A 15,496-nucleotide genomic window follows, 5' to 3' on the forward strand; every position below is an offset into this window, starting at 1 on the left:
GGATAAGGGGTGTGAGAGAGGGTCCATGCCCAGGGCTGAGCAAATCCAGAGAAGATACATCAGACCTTAGAGAGGGGCAGTCTAGAAAAGTTTCCTGGAAACGTGATACCAAATGAGTTCTGAAAGACAGGATTGGAAGGTAGGGCCTCTCAGTGTCAATAGTACTTAAAGGGTTGGTCAAAAATGGCATGGTGGGTTCTTGCCCATTGCAGATGATTGGTGCATGTGGGGAAAGGGAGACGAGGGAGGGCACAGTGCACTGGGTGAGTATTTGGGTTTGGCTCTGCCACTTCCTAGCTTTGTGTCCTGGAGCAAAGTCTCAGCCTCTTCAGTCCTCAGTTTCCTCATCTGTAAAATGGGGACAAATAATGTACCTATCTTACAGGGCTGTTGTAAGCATTAAATGACGGAATGAACTGGCACTACTTAGCACAATGCTTGACACAATAAATGCTCAAGCTGCAATTATTAATCTTCATTATTATCACCATCTTATTCAGGTAGGCAAGGACCAGATCCTCACAGGCCTTCCTCATACCTTATTTAATCTTTAGGAGTAGCCTTAGCCACACCATGGATTCGGGAAAATTCCAGTGTCTTGGCATGCCATAGTGGGCGGGTAAAGTAAATTTCATTTTTTGAGAAGTGGCAGCAAGCTCATTTTGGGGTGAAATGCATGCCAACATAGCCGAGAGGTCAAGAGCTTGTTCTGATGTCTGTGCTTGTTCTGGGGAAATCTGTAAGGAGGAAAAGGCAATCATAGTACTTGGTGTCACTTTTGCAGAAATCTTTTTAAACACAAGCTGTCAAACGCCTTTCCTGAGAAGGCCATTTGCCCTCTCCGATTCTTAAGAATTCATCCTTCCTAGTTTATGAGCTTCCTGAAGACAAGAACCATGTTGTACTCATTTTTGCATCTGCGGTGTCTCTGACAGCTGCTAGTTGCTCAGTGGAAATGAGCTGAATGAGGGAAAGTTAATGGGATTCCTTAATAATCTGGTATTTGACATTTAAAGAAGGACAGATACTGTTCAGAAAAAGGTAAGACCCACGCTAGTGCGCCATTCGGTGATGCTTATGTGCTCAGCCATGATATTGCCCTGCTTCCGTGCTGTAGAGACTGTGATTCTTTTGTGTGCCAGAATAGACAGCTGTTTCAGAGACAATTTTGGTGTTTCATGGTAGGTGAACTGTGTGAGCACAGCACAGCTGTGTCTGTGGTTTTATCCCTGCTGTCTAGCATAGTGCTCGGCCCGTCATAGGCCCTTGATAAATGCTTGCAATAATGAATTACTTTTACAAATAAGGGTTAGGCCATTGTCCTGACATATAGTCTTAAATTAACAGGGACAACACATTTGACTCTTGGCCTTACTTTTCTTGGCTCGTAAGTGAGAGGATTGCCTGTGGTCGGTACAAAATTCAAGTTGGAGTGAAAATGCTCTTCTGTTTAAAAGGCTGGCTGACATGCCGTATGGTGTATACAGAGCCTTTGCTTTCTCCCCTGGTGCCATTCGTGAGTGTCACGTAACGAGGGCAAGGTCTTTGGGCTGAAGGGGCACAGTGTTTTAGGGCATGAACTCTAGGCCCCAGCTCTGCTCCGTGTCCGTTTGCTCTTGTGACTATGGCTGGAGGTAGGTTTGGGTCGACTAGAAAAGCTATCCTTTCATGCCTTCCCCTCCCTGTCTTTCAGATGCAGCCGTTTATGTAGCCTAAAGATCACCTCGCAATGTCTATCTTCCCTTCCTAGGCATGTTAGAGAGGGGCCCCCCGCGGGCTTATCTTTATGTCACTGTTCAGCGTGTTATCTCGTGAAAAAATGCTTTCAAACCTTTTTCATATGTTATGTGTAAAGTATAGGGTGATGGAGGTTTTGTCCCCTGTTCCTCTTATAATTGGATTTAACAGTCTCTGATTCACCTTCCTCAGTTCTGGTCTGGCTAGGTTTTGAGACGTCTCAGTAAGATGTTTGTTCCCTCCTCCTTCCTTCACGTTCCTTTCCTTTCTCTAATTCTGTGTGAACCTACCCATAAATCAGTGACAGTAAGATGCAGATGCCTTGGAAAATAGGTATAATTTACTTGAGCTTTTTTTAATACTTAAGAGGAATGGGTGCAGTGCAATTTGTGTTCACTTCTGCACTTACCATGAAACTATAAAAGCACGTAGTTTTATCTGGTATTATTCTTTTTAAAAAATTCTTTTAAATTTCAGCTATATTGAGGGATAACTGACATATAAGATATTTAAGTGTATATCATGGTGACTTGATATACATACATATTGGGAAAGTATTTCCTCTTCTAGGTAATTAACACATCCATCTGTCCTGGAATAAGCCCTTAGCTTCAGTTCTTTCTTTATTCATTTAAGCAACCCACCAACACAAAGCCTGCAATGTATGAGCGCTCTACCAGGCTGTGGAGCTCCAACGTTGAATATGAAATGACCCACGACCTTGAGCTGGGGCCTAACATCCATGCCCTAAAACTGTCCCATTCAGCCTCACATATTTATCTGGTATTTCTTACTTTTTAGGTAGAGCGAAAAGATCTTTGGGGAGTCTGACCAAAGTGCTGAAATGCATATGGATAGGTAGCATCTGGAGGACAGTGGGTCGGCTTTTCCAGATTTCCTGAGAAGTGCCACAGTTAAAACGTGGAATGTGTGAGTTTGTCATATAAATGTCTGAGCACTTTCCCACATTTTGCTTTATTTTATTCAGCACCGCACTATCAAGACTGCCCTCTGTTTCCCACTGGGAGGAGTGTAAGGACACAGGGGATTGTTTTCTGTTTATGAAACAGGAGGAACAATGCTCGTAAACGCCAGGCGTGCGTCTAGCGCCAACACCAGGCACACATCGAGTGGACACACTGGTTTTCAGCCCTCTACTCTCTCTTGTCTTAGTTTTCTTTTTCTTCTGACCCTGCGTGGTTTAGCAACTTTGTTCCTGTTGTCTGAACCCTACGTTCTCAAAGAACATATTTCTCTAATGTGATAACTAGTTGTATACAGCACTGTCGGTAGGTCGCGAGCTCTCTATTTCCATTGGTGGAGGTTGACTTCCTTGTATTCCTCCAGACTCTATAGAAAAGTCTTCCTAAAGGCTTATGCTTGTAAGACACTATGGAAGATGGGAGACCACGTAGCCTAATGGAGACTGTGAGTGCCGTCACTAGCTAGTGTGTTGTCTTAGTAAGTTACTCATACTCTGGAAGCTCCAGTTTACTCACCTGTCAAAATGGGTGTAATGTCTGCTGCAGCACTGGTGATGTGAGTACTGGAAATAATACATGTATGTCGTGGCCCACGTGACCAGGAGGGCTCTGCCTGAGGGGGAAGGGTGAGGAGATTGAGAAAAGACACAAAGACAGGAAAGCTGGGATTGGGAGGTCCACCATCCATGGATGGCGGAGCAGTGGCGCAGTTTTTATTATTCACACAGTTTTATACTATCTTAGAACAATAGTCTACACAAGTAAGTATTCTACACAGCCCGCTCCCCACACATGTACACAACTTAGTATGGAGGCAATGCTCCATACGTGGCAACTAATTTCTGGTAAAATGAGGGTGTGGCCTTTGGCTTTGACCAAATAGTGAGCATAACTCATTGACCCTCACAGAAATACTGACCACGGTGGTGCCAGCCTTGAGCACGGATGTCTGTGCTCAAGGCATCACCACGTACAGGTAAAAGGCTGGATGTGTTCAGCCCTGGGGTCACCCCGCTTCATGGATTTAGGTTCAGTCCAAAAGCTGTCCCACATTTGCCTTTAGATGAACCTTCTGTGTTATTTGAGTGGTAGCGTGGGGAGTTGGAGGTCTAGGTCAGTGGTATTTTAGATTTCTCTTCAGGTCCACGCCTCCCAGTTCAGTGTCCATCGGCCCTTCTTGATTCATCTCTTCTTGTCCAATGAGGCCTGGCCCCAGCAATTATCACCGACTTCCTAAAACTAAGGGGGATGCTGTCTTCTTGCTGAAAGAATTCCAAAGGCTGCCAGGGCATTCAAGGGGAGCTTTCCTTCCTAGAGAAGCACCCCTGCCGTCTCAGGCTGTATGGTACCCTTTGTGTCGTGACAGCCTCCTGACTCCTGGGAGAGACACGAAGTCCCCTGATGAGTGCTCAGAATAAAAATGAGAAAACACAGAGAGTGATGTCAGCTAGGATGGTGGGAGTGGGGGGAGGTAAGAATTTACGCTCGCTCAGTGACATGCATTTCCCTGGTCACCGTCCTTCCAGGGTCATTAGCAGCATTAGCACCCTGGCGAGCCGGCACCATTTCACTCGCTTGGTTTTCTTTAAACATCTGACTGAATCTTCCCACACACCTCCAATTGCCTTATGACACTCCTCCTTTACAGTTCTGCACATGACCCAATCTTGTCAGATAATTTCACCCCCACTTCCCTCTCTTTCTTTCCTCCTGGAGACATCCCTCTTGGAGCCCTCTGACTTCCTGTTCCATCTGGACAGGCAGGGTTAACACTTCCTTGTAAAGACATTCCAACAATTCCCCTACTTTGAAATCCTTACCTACTCACAACCTACACACTTTGCAAAACAAAACCACCTACCCAGCTCACAAAAAAGAACAAAACACCTGCTACCTTGGGCCTCTCAAAGTTAAATTTAAAGAGGCTTAACTCTAATGCAGCTTGCTCTCCTAGATTTTTCCCTTCTGCATTTATATTATTTGATGTGGGGTTTCTGAAATTCCCTTGTTTCATCAAACATGGAATTTTAGCTTTTGTGTCTTGTTCCCCTCCTCAATCCGAAGTGTGTTTTCAATTGGGAAAAGGGTGAAAACATCTTTCTTTTGACAATTCAAACTCAGCAATCTCCTAGCCTCTAGTTCCAAATTTCTAATTATTGACTGGATTACAAGTCACCAGACAGAGCAAGGAATTAAACCCAGATATTTCAGACCCATTATATATATTTTTTCTTTTGTCCTGTTCTTCGTCGTTATCTGATACAAACGAGAACAGACTTAGATTTTATTTTGGTGTCTTCCTTTGGAGTTTTTCTTCCTTCAAGTAAAGTTTTTATGGGCAAATCCGACTTGTGTGCTCTATTTTTTTCTGTTGAATAGTAAGCTCATCTCAATGAGTTAGGTTGTAAAGATAACTAGTCTCATTTTAGTTCTGCAACTAAAAGAAAACAAGAAGATAGACTTAATAGGGAACCACAGAGATAATCAAAGGATGATAAACTGGTACCTGAAAAGAGAAGGTAAGAAGGGTAGGATTATTTATGTTGGAGAATCTGAGGCAATGAGTGTCATAATAAGAGAGTTAAATATTTGAAGGTAAAATATATGGTCGAGAGGGTGGTTCCCAGTTGCCCTTCTCAGGGGAAATGACTTTAAGAGGAAATAGATAAAATTAGCAGTAGAGATTTAAGTATATTTTACAAAGAAGACATTTCAACACTGTGAAGAGTGTTACTGAAATGAACCCTTAAGATAGGGTCCCCTTGTGTCATTTTTCTTTGATGTGGTTAGCCACCCTTTAGAAGTGCTAACCTAGTATGTAAGTGACTAAGTACCCTTACATTTTTTCCAAATCAGTAGGATGAAATCTTCATTCTTCACTAAGTAGCCACGGCTTATTTCGGTTGTTCCACTAGAATCCTCGTTTACCAATCGGGCTTAAGTACAGTAGTGCTCTTGAGAACTGATGATTCTGGCTCATGTGTTCGCTTAAATAGAACAGTTAAAAAAAATAAAAACTTATGCCACAGTGAGATGTTGGACTATTTTAATTTTTATTCTTGTCTCGTGGTGTATTTGTTTGGACCTCCCATTGCTTCTGTTTCGAATATTGCATTGATGGAAAATAAGATGAGGTTGGACATGATCTTCAGCACAAACCTCTCCACACTCAAAGCTCTTCTTTTCTTCTTGAGCCGTGTACCTTTGCCATCTCCCTTTCTACCTTTTGTAGAATATTCTGAATCCTAACACGGTCTCCAGATGGTTGGTGTGCATTTCCATCCATTCCTTATTTCTGTCTCGCCTTGCCTCTGGGCTCATCTCTTCCCAGTTGCCCAGTGTACCTGCCTCTTGTTGTTTTTATCCTTACCTAGCATGTTCTATGACTTGGTAGGCAGAGAAGGTGTTTTTACTTGTTCTGTGGGATACCGATCACAATCAGTAGTCTGTGCTGAATGAATAATAGTGTTTTGAGGAAATACATATATATATAATATGACCATATATGTATATATATATATATATATATATATATATACATATATGGTCATTTGTTGTTTGGGCCAAGTCATTTCCATAGTTACGCTTGTTGGAGGGAACATGTTCTCTTTCTCAAAAGCTGTCCTTAGAACCACTGCACCCGAGCATGTGGTACTATGACACAGCACTGCAGCTGTTGAGAGAAGGGCTCTGCTGCCCAGACCTCCTGTCACATGGCATCATTGGGACTTTGATGTATCTTGAGCTGAAATTTCTTGTACTGCCTTCTTGGGGAGTCATGCTTACTGTAACCTATTAAGAAAAAAAAAAGCTATAACTTGATCTCAGTTGTTTTGACTCCCAAGTTTGATTTCTTTCTGGTTTACATTATGCATGCAGCTTTTTATTCAAATAATTAAGAAAACACATTATTTCAGTCATTTTACAGGTAAAGAAATGGAAGTACTAGCAATTTGCCCTAACTTCTACGTTTGAGAGTCCTTTCAGAATGAATTTGGGAGTATTCAATAAGAGACTTCTCAAAAAGGAATAGCTTTTGACTTGATAGCAATCCTTAAGAATCTGCCCTAAAGAAAGAATCAGAGGTATAGGCAAATCTTTTTGAACCATAGCAAAAAATTAGAACCAATCATATATTTCAACACTGGAGAAAGGTTAAATAAATGTTGATCTAAAAGGTTAAATAAAATGATGAATATTATGCAACATTTTAAACTTGTGTTTGAAAAATTTTCTGTAAAATGGCACAATAAGCAGTAATCAAAAAGAGTGAAAGATATCAAACAATGTAGTACAATCCCAACAATGTAAACAAATTTTCAATATGTTTAATTAAAAGAACGGGATAAAATATGCAAAAGTTTTAAATTGATCACCTCTGGGTGGTGACATTATGGCTCATTTTTATATTTTCCTTTTAGTTTTCTATAATTTCCTCTTTCCTTATAATGAATTTATGATCAGAAAATATTAAAGATTATTAAAATTTTAGGTCAGGTAGAAGAAGAATGACATTTTTCACCCTAATAATTGAAAAGAATGAAAACTCATGCAAGTTCCAGGATTTAAGTGGTTTTAATCAGTTCTAATTTTGAAAATGAATTTGCTTCATTGCAAGTGATTTTGTTTTAATTTGCTTTTGCTTTTAGTCAAAGTATGATTGTATATGCTGCGGAAAACCATGTGGTTAATGAGCTCGTGCTGTAAATATTGCTATTTAGGAAGGAGACATATGTGGCAATTGTGCATCTTCCAGAATAATCTGATGGTGACAGACTGGGCTTTGGAGCCAGCCTCTGCCACCCGTTAGCATTGAACTTTGGCCAGATTATATAGTCTCCGTTTCCTTATCTGTAAATTGGGATTGTGAGGATCAAATGATACAACACATGTAAAAGTTTTTAGCACAGGTCTGGCTTATAGTAATCAGTCAGGTGATGTTATAGCTGAAATGACAAATAGATAGCTAATATAATACTACTCTCTAAGGAAGACTTAGTCCAAATTTTCTTATATATAGTATTTAGGAAAGGCAGAGATTAAGTGGTTTAAAATATTTTTTCTTTTCTTTTTTTTTGTCTATTGCAACATTAATACTCCAAAGATTGCATGAAGACAAAATAGAGCTTTCTGTTTCACCTTTCATCCCTTTGAGGACAGAACTATTCCATACCTTTCTCCATGTTGTGTAAGCACAAACACCAGATGACTGGTTTTGCTTTTTTTTTGCAGTTTGTATTCTGCAACCTTTCCCACTTAACAGTAAACCGCTCGGCTTGTGCTCTGAGTCAATAGATTCAGATCTACCTAATTTTTAATAACTACATAATACCCTAAATAATATCCTATGCCAAGATTTATTTGGACATAACTCTACTATGGATTTTCAGGGTGTTTTCAGTCCCCGACCCTCCACTACAAATACTGTTGACTGTGGCATCCTTATACATAATCCTTAAGATTTGTTGCTTTTATTTCCGATGAAAGTTTCCAAAAAGTAGCATTGCTGAGTCAGAGTACGTGTTAATTATAGGGCAAAGGGATTTGGGGTTGCGAATCTGTATAAAACTTTGTTGGTTCCTGCCTTCTTACAATCTAGTGGAAGAACAGATACGCATTCTTTTTCCCAGGATTTTTTTTTTTTTTTTTACTTATTTACAAAGTTTCAGTAGATGGTGTTTTTTTCCCAGGGAAGTTTGAAATCCTTAACCTTCTGAAACCTAGGTATACATCAGGAGAGCTTCCAAAGGGAGCCTCTTGAATTAGGTTTACACTGTGTCGTATTTGCTGTATTAATTAGCTATGAGTGTGCCAGAAATTGTACATGTTTAAGTTTTTCAGTGTTTAAGAGCTAAGAGTCCAACTTGAGAACTGAAGCGTTTGACATTTGCCCTCCTGTTCCTTACTGTGTTCGCACCCTCGGGGCTGTAGACACCCCCACGCCCGCGAGAGCCAGTCCCACACGCAGCCTCTTGTTTCTGGAGGCCCAGGCTTGCTCAGCACTGAGGCAGGCAGCTGAGCAAACCTTCAGCTTGAGGTCACCGATGGTGACAGGAAGTTAGGAAGCATGCTCACTAACAAATGGTTTTCCCAACAGTAAAGTTACCGCACTAGAGGCGGACAGGTAATGTCACTTCTTTGTAATGTCACTGAGAGCTACTTAGCACCACGTAAGTTTTTCCAAGTACCCACTTAGGTCGAGTGTGTGTGTGTGTGTGTGTGCGCTACTAGGCAGGGGACAGAGAAGAAAGGACGATTACCCTGCGTTTGTTGTGCGTGTGAGTGCATGTGTGTTTGTAATCTATCTGCATGAAAGTCCCTTCATGTCGCATAAGCATCTCTGTTTAGAACTTCTGTTTTCTCCCATTAGTAATTAACATTTAGTTACATCAGTTGGGATTATGCAACTCTTTAACAGCTGACACTCGTTCATACCTGTTTTCGTTCTGTCTCCCCTCTGATTCAGCTTCTTGGCTCCACACACGCGATTGCATTATAATCCCTCAGAACCCGCTCAGTTCTATTCCCGACTCACTGGAGTGGTCACATATCTGAAACCCACTGGGTACCGTGTCACGGTTCCCAGTAAGCGGGACCTGTACTTGCTTGTTTTGCATTCATGTTTTGTCTTCTTATGAGGAACAGCCTTAGCTTCAAAATTTCTCTAGCTATTGGCTTTGTTGGAAAGCAGTGTTTACTCTCGTACTCTTCAGTAGGCCCTCTGTGTTTCCTTGGGCTTCCTGTAATATTGGGTGAAATAGTAACAATAATTAGCAGTGCAAGTAAACACTAACTCCTGTAATCCTCCCACCAGCTCTGTGTGGTGGGTGTATTATCACTGCCATGTTATACATGCAGAAAGGGAGGCAGCTTCTGAGCCCTGGTCGTACAGCTTGTAAGTGGCTTATGCCCGGCAATTACCCTGCCTCTGGGTGAGGCTGGCTGGTGGGGCTCAGAAACCAAGGCACAAGGAGGTGTGTGCAGGGAAATTGGGCGCTGGATGTGCAGACCCAGTTGGAAAGAATTGGCAGAGATGCTTGGCTGCTGCCTATGTTTGGATAGGAAGTGACACAGATGAGTCCCTCCCATCCGACAGCCCTGGACCTGCGAGGGAAGTTAAGGGAACTCAGGCATGGGCAGGAAGGAAAGGGAGGAAAGGGAGGTGTGGAAAACTTTGCCAAGGGAGGTCACTTGCAACAGCCTCTCACGTAGAGACCCTCTCTTCATCAGTTTTGTCCCTTGAGGGCACACATCGCAGAGGAGGGCGAAGCAAGTTCGAGGGGTGTTTACCCTCAGAGAGTTTCTTCTGTTTTGATGAGTGAGTCACATGACCAAGCTGGAAAACCTCTTCGATTGCTCTTGTGATTGTGTTTTTGAAATTCGTTTTTGAAGAGCTCATATGCGCCTTGCTAGGATTATCCCGGTCTGCAGCGCAGACCAGAGCTGTACAAGGAAAGCCGTCTAGGTAAGAGGCCCTTCCTTGGTGGGGTGGGGGTGGCAGGGGCAGCACTCTCATTCTGTGCCATGCCCTCTGGACGGATCATCCCAGGGCTGAAAATGGGTCACCAGCCTCAGGGTCCGTCTCTGCCATACCTGAGTAAAATCCAGTGTGGGTGAGCAAAGACCGACGGCCAATGGGGTATCGCAGTCTTCCTTATCCAAAGTGGGTGCTGGCTATAGTCACGTTAGTTTTATATTACCAGGTTGTAGTGTCCAGCCTTCTTTCTGGGTAATACTATCAGCATAGTTCCTGACCATGGAGTCAGATAACATCATTAGTATCTGTATGATCTTGGGCAAGTTCTTAACCTTTCTAGTCTGTAAAATGGGGGGCATTGGGAATAACCCAAGGGGAGTGGGGCTGTGGGAGAGCATGCTCAGCAGCTGCCCCGTCTTTGCATCTGCTCTGAGAGTGGCGGTGCTCTTTATTGCCTTCTTAGTATCTGACAATCGCAGGAGTCTCCCATTCTGGTTCCTGGCCATAATTAGCTCCGACATTCCAGGACACACATCACCGTGGGTGTAGATGCTGACAGCAAAAAGAACTGGAATCGGAGAGGTGCAGATTCTACCTTCTCAAAGCAGGGTGGAGTCTTAGGACAAAGCATTCCTGGCATGACTAGACAGAGAAGGCTCATTTGAGAAGTAAGCGAATCAGGTATTCTGATTCAGTAGAGTGTGCAGGTTGGCCTGGGGAGAGTCCCTTACCTTCTGCCTGATTGATTGTTCTTTGCATTTTAGCCAACCTGTCGCCTTACCTACAAAAACAACGTCTCCTGCCATCTTTTATAAAACTGAAACAAAAAACTCTGTCCATTGGATTTAGTTAAACGCAAGTTTTATTTCAGAAGGGCAAGAGGGATTTGATTGGAGGGAAAATTCTGACCCATTTTATTCTGTTACATACCTTTGCAAAGTAGGCACTGTTTTCTGTTTTACCAGGTTACTTGACAAAGCACCATTTAGGAAGTACTTTTTATTTAAAACAAAAGTTTTTAATATGAAAAATTTCAAGCATGTACAAAACTGTAGACAAGGATACGAGCCCTGACATACCTGGTCTCCCATCTTCAACAACCATCAACATGGACAATATTCTTCCACTGTCCCTCCACACAGTGATCCCACCCCATTATTCTTAAGCAAATCCCAGACAACTATTATTTTACCCATAAATATTCAAGATGTACCTTGAATGCCTTAAAAGTTCCAGTAAAGTCAAAACTGGAAACTTGCACATTGTAAGATCCTTCTCGTGGGAGGTCATGTCTCTTTAGAAACCTCAGGGCTTTAATCCTCACAGCAAGGGGTGGGGATATGATTTTTGTTTGAACAATTACCTGTCCTCCCAGAGCTTCCCATTTTGCCTCGGTAGAAAAATCTTAGCCTTTGATACTTTGTGGTACTGATTTGCTTCTGAGTGTTAGAGCAGGAATAAAAGATGGAACCACTGCTCAGGGGGAAAAGGTGATTCCAGGTAACAGAGGCTCAACCTTTCAAGAACCACTTTTTTTTTGTTATTGTTTTTAACCACCATGGATGGGACTGTTTGAAAAATATATTTATGGGGCGGCTGGTTAGCTCAGTTGGTTAGAACGCGGTGCTCTTAACAAGGTTGCCGGTTCGATCCCCACATGGGCCACTGTGAGCTGCTCCCTCCACAACTGGATTGGGACAACTACTTGTCTTAGAGCTGGAAAAACACACTTACAAATAAATAAAAGGAAAACATATTTATTTTCTGCCTTCTTAACCAGAGTATGCTGGATATTATTTCTTAGTTCCTAGTTATTACAGGGCATTTTTGACACAGTCTCCCATGCTGTGGCGTGCTTATTTTTATAGTTTACCAGTGACCTCTCTCATTGCAAATTTTATCACCCATCAACGTGCTTTTCCTTGTCTCTCTGAAATCTGCTAAGGACCAAGAAGCAAAGTCCTGTATGTAAAGTTAGAGTAACCTCTTTTCTGCTCTCTTTTAAGGGGGAAATCAGATAAGACATTTTCACTACTCTTTTCTTTCCCATGTCCTCTCACCCCATCCCTTTGAAAAATTCTCCTTAGGAAAATGCCATTAATTTTTCAAAATCGAGCTGTGCCTTATGCTGGTTTATACACAGGATGGACGGGTTGCATCAATTTTTCCTTTCTCACACCCAGACAAGGGTTACATAGTTTTGTGAGGTGTGCTTGGGAGTTGTAATAATATGGAACGCTGGAAAAATTCCAGAGACTGACGGTAAATATACTGTGCAACTGAATAGCAGTTAGCTTCTGTTAGTGATTTCAGAACTTTAGAAGAAAAAAAACAAGGCATGTATAAATAACATAGCATGGGAAATAAAAAGAAAGTATGATGACCATGTTTAAGATTTGGATTTTAATTTCTGTCTTTCATTTCCCTAAAGACGGTACAGGTAAGTCAATAAAGAGGATTAATTAAGCTGTGTTTGGTTGATATTATGAGAGATCTCCGCACTTCTTACTCTTTAGATTTAAAGATTTATTAGATCAGCCAAGCGACTGTTTCTATACAATGAAAAAGTTATCTTTGCTTTGTGTTTATAACTCTGCAGGTCTTTCACTGATATGTTTAGGGAAAAATGGAAACTTACATATTAGCGCTTTTAGGAAGCTGATTGACGAGGCAGGAGTTTTAGAAGTGACTTTGAAGCTTTTCTGTATGTCTCTCCCATGGTAGCCTATTCTAGAAAAGGTGTTTAAAATGTGTTGTTTACAGAGCAGACATCCCAACAAATTGCTTGCGGCAGTCGTAGGCACACTGGAGCACTGTTTCCTGCCTTGGTGGTGGCACTGTAGTTTTTGCGAAGAACTTCCATGAGATGTGGCATTTGTCTGGCCTTTGAGACCATTCCCAGTATCAGACACATCAAGGTCTGGAAAAGAGACACCTGTGTGGTGGAAATGTTCTTTTAGAAATCTCGGTTCCCATAGAAATGTTCGTTTAGAAATTTCGCCCCATAAAGAGCACCAGTGAGCCGAGTCACTTCTCATTCCTGTCTTCCACAGCTGAAGCCTCTCTTAAGCCTCCAAAAGTCAGATCTATCTAAGGTTCCGAATTCCTCAAGTGTCACTGAGGTCACCAGGAAGCCCTGCCCTACCTTGGCATCAGAAATTCAATTCTTTCAGGGTTCATTCTTTCTTTCATCATAATGACAAATATTTATTTAGCTTCTCGCCATGTGTAAAGCTCCACTTTAGGGTTTATAGGAGACCACAAAGCTGAATCTGACACAGATCTTACCCTTAGGATTCTAAGTGAGGAGCTAAGACACATACAGGGGTCTCTAGTGCAAGGGACACTGATGTGCCATCAGCTGTAGAAACTCAGCCATGCAGATTATAAGACCAAAGGCAATTTGGAACCCGTTTTCCACTACCAAAAAAGGACTGTTCACTCTACACATATTACCGACTGAGATAAGGCTGCCATATTCTTACCCACCCGATGGGCTCGGAATAGGACATTTTGGCTTATGAATAGCTCCTTTCTGCTCCAGGTCAGCGTTTGGGGGGTGACAAGGTGGCAGTGCTGGGAGAACGCATGGTTCATGTTCACACTCATTCAAGTTTCCCCATGGAATCGTCATAGCTGCGTGTTAAACTCTATTCTTTGCTTTGCCTTCTTTGTTTTTCTTTTTGAAAGATTTTCTCCACAGTAGGTGGTAAGGTACCGAAATCCTCCTTTTCACTAACTTACTATGGGGGGGAACAGGAAGGGACGGTGTCCACACCTCTGCTGAGGGCCCCGCGGAAACATTTTCTCATTTACCTCTCACAGACAGGTGAGTAAACTGAGGCTGAGAGAGGCTATAAGCCAGCAGTCACCCCAGACCTCCCTGGTTAAAGCCAGTTCTTGCTTAAAGGTTTGCACGTATTCTTCTGAGAGTAAACTTTGGTTCTTAGAACCGCTCAGGTCAGCTGCAGTTCTCTCTCCTCCTGTCAAGTGAGTGCCTTTAACATTCACTTAGTATTGGCTGTGCTGAGTCACTGACCTGGAGCTAGAGAGTTCAGAGTGTGTGTGGCCCTTTCCCGGTCATTTTCTTCACTTTTGCTTCTTATTCCCAAATTATACTACTACTCATACTACTGAGCATACTACTAAAGGCTGGGGTGCAACTCCCTTATCTGATGCGACTTTTCTTTCTATGATACGCCTAAGAAAAAGAGGATCAATAGATTATATTTTGAAATGAGAATGAATGACTGTCTTGAAAAAATAAATCGAGAGTCAGTCCCGTTAGTTTTACCATCTATATTACCGTACAGATGGTTTACCATAAAGTACTTGTTTTAACTTCCATGAATGGGTATCAGCAACAGGGGCAGCTTGATATTATTTACTGGATATGTTCCTGAAGAGGAGATAAATGAAAGTCTGTATTTTAAGTGACTTTTTATTTTTAAAGGAGCTTTCCATTGGGAAAAAAAAAAAAAAACATGGGGCGGCTGGATGGCTCAGTTGGTTAAAGCACAGTGCTCTTAACACCAAGGTTGCCGGTTCGATTCCCACGTGGGCCAGTGAGCTGCACCCTGCACAACTAGATGGAAAACAATGACTTGACTTGGTGCTCATGGGTCCTGGAAAAACACACTGTTACCCAATATTCCCCAATAATTAAAAAAAGAAAACACAACACAAAATAAACACCTTATTGTAAATAGGATGATGGCGGCCTAATTTGGTCTCTTTTGAAAAGTGAATTTCATCAGGGAAATCTTGAGAAAATGGCATTTAGTTCTAGGTTTTATAATGTGCATGTGATTAAAATAAATATGATGAGCCCCCAGAGAACCACATGGGGAAATCAGAAAGGTACTAGGAGCCAGGCTATTTAACAAAGGACATCTAGTAGACCTCATAATCAATTCTATTGTGTAGTGGGATATCGTAATCTTTGCTCTCTTTCTATCAAGGACATAGCAGAGCAATTGAGCTTAAAATACAGCAGGGAGCTGGGTTATGTATAAGGTAGAATTGTATGCCTCCATGGGTAGTTAAAAGGTGAATTAGTGACACACGTGCTATGGATTCTTCAAGAGCTTAAACATGGCAGGTAATTCATCCACCTATAATGGTAAAACTGAAAGGACTGAGATCATCTTCTCTAACCCAGTTGTTACAAGTTAGTGTCAAACAGATTGTTTACCTGGGATAATTTAGGTGTAGCCCTTCCTAAAGGTAAGGAATGTCTTAAATGAGTGCCTAGAAGTTCTTTCCAGAAGCACAGCTCTATGACCACACAAGTTCTGGG

At 42.0% G+C, this 15,496-nt stretch overlaps 1 protein-coding gene across 3 annotated transcripts in view; it reads left to right on the forward strand.

The window, feature by feature from the left end:
• PTPN14 (protein tyrosine phosphatase non-receptor type 14) overlaps window positions 1-15,496 on the forward strand; it is a 151,201-nt gene that overhangs the window by 45,347 nt on the left and 90,358 nt on the right. Inside the window, exon 1 of one of the 3 annotated variants that reach the window (XM_033094103.1) lies at window positions 10,046-10,185. The exons of the other annotated variants lie outside the window; for them this stretch is intronic. The gene's annotated coding sequence lies outside the window, so the exon portion shown is untranslated. Of the gene's footprint in view, window positions 1-10,045; window positions 10,186-15,496 lie in introns of those variants that run through there. 3 annotated transcript variants of the gene reach the window in all.

The sequence above is a fragment of the Rhinolophus ferrumequinum genome, chromosome 22 (genome assembly GCF_004115265.2).
Source record: "Rhinolophus ferrumequinum isolate MPI-CBG mRhiFer1 chromosome 22, mRhiFer1_v1.p, whole genome shotgun sequence".
NCBI lineage: Eukaryota > Metazoa > Chordata > Mammalia > Chiroptera > Rhinolophidae > Rhinolophus > Rhinolophus ferrumequinum.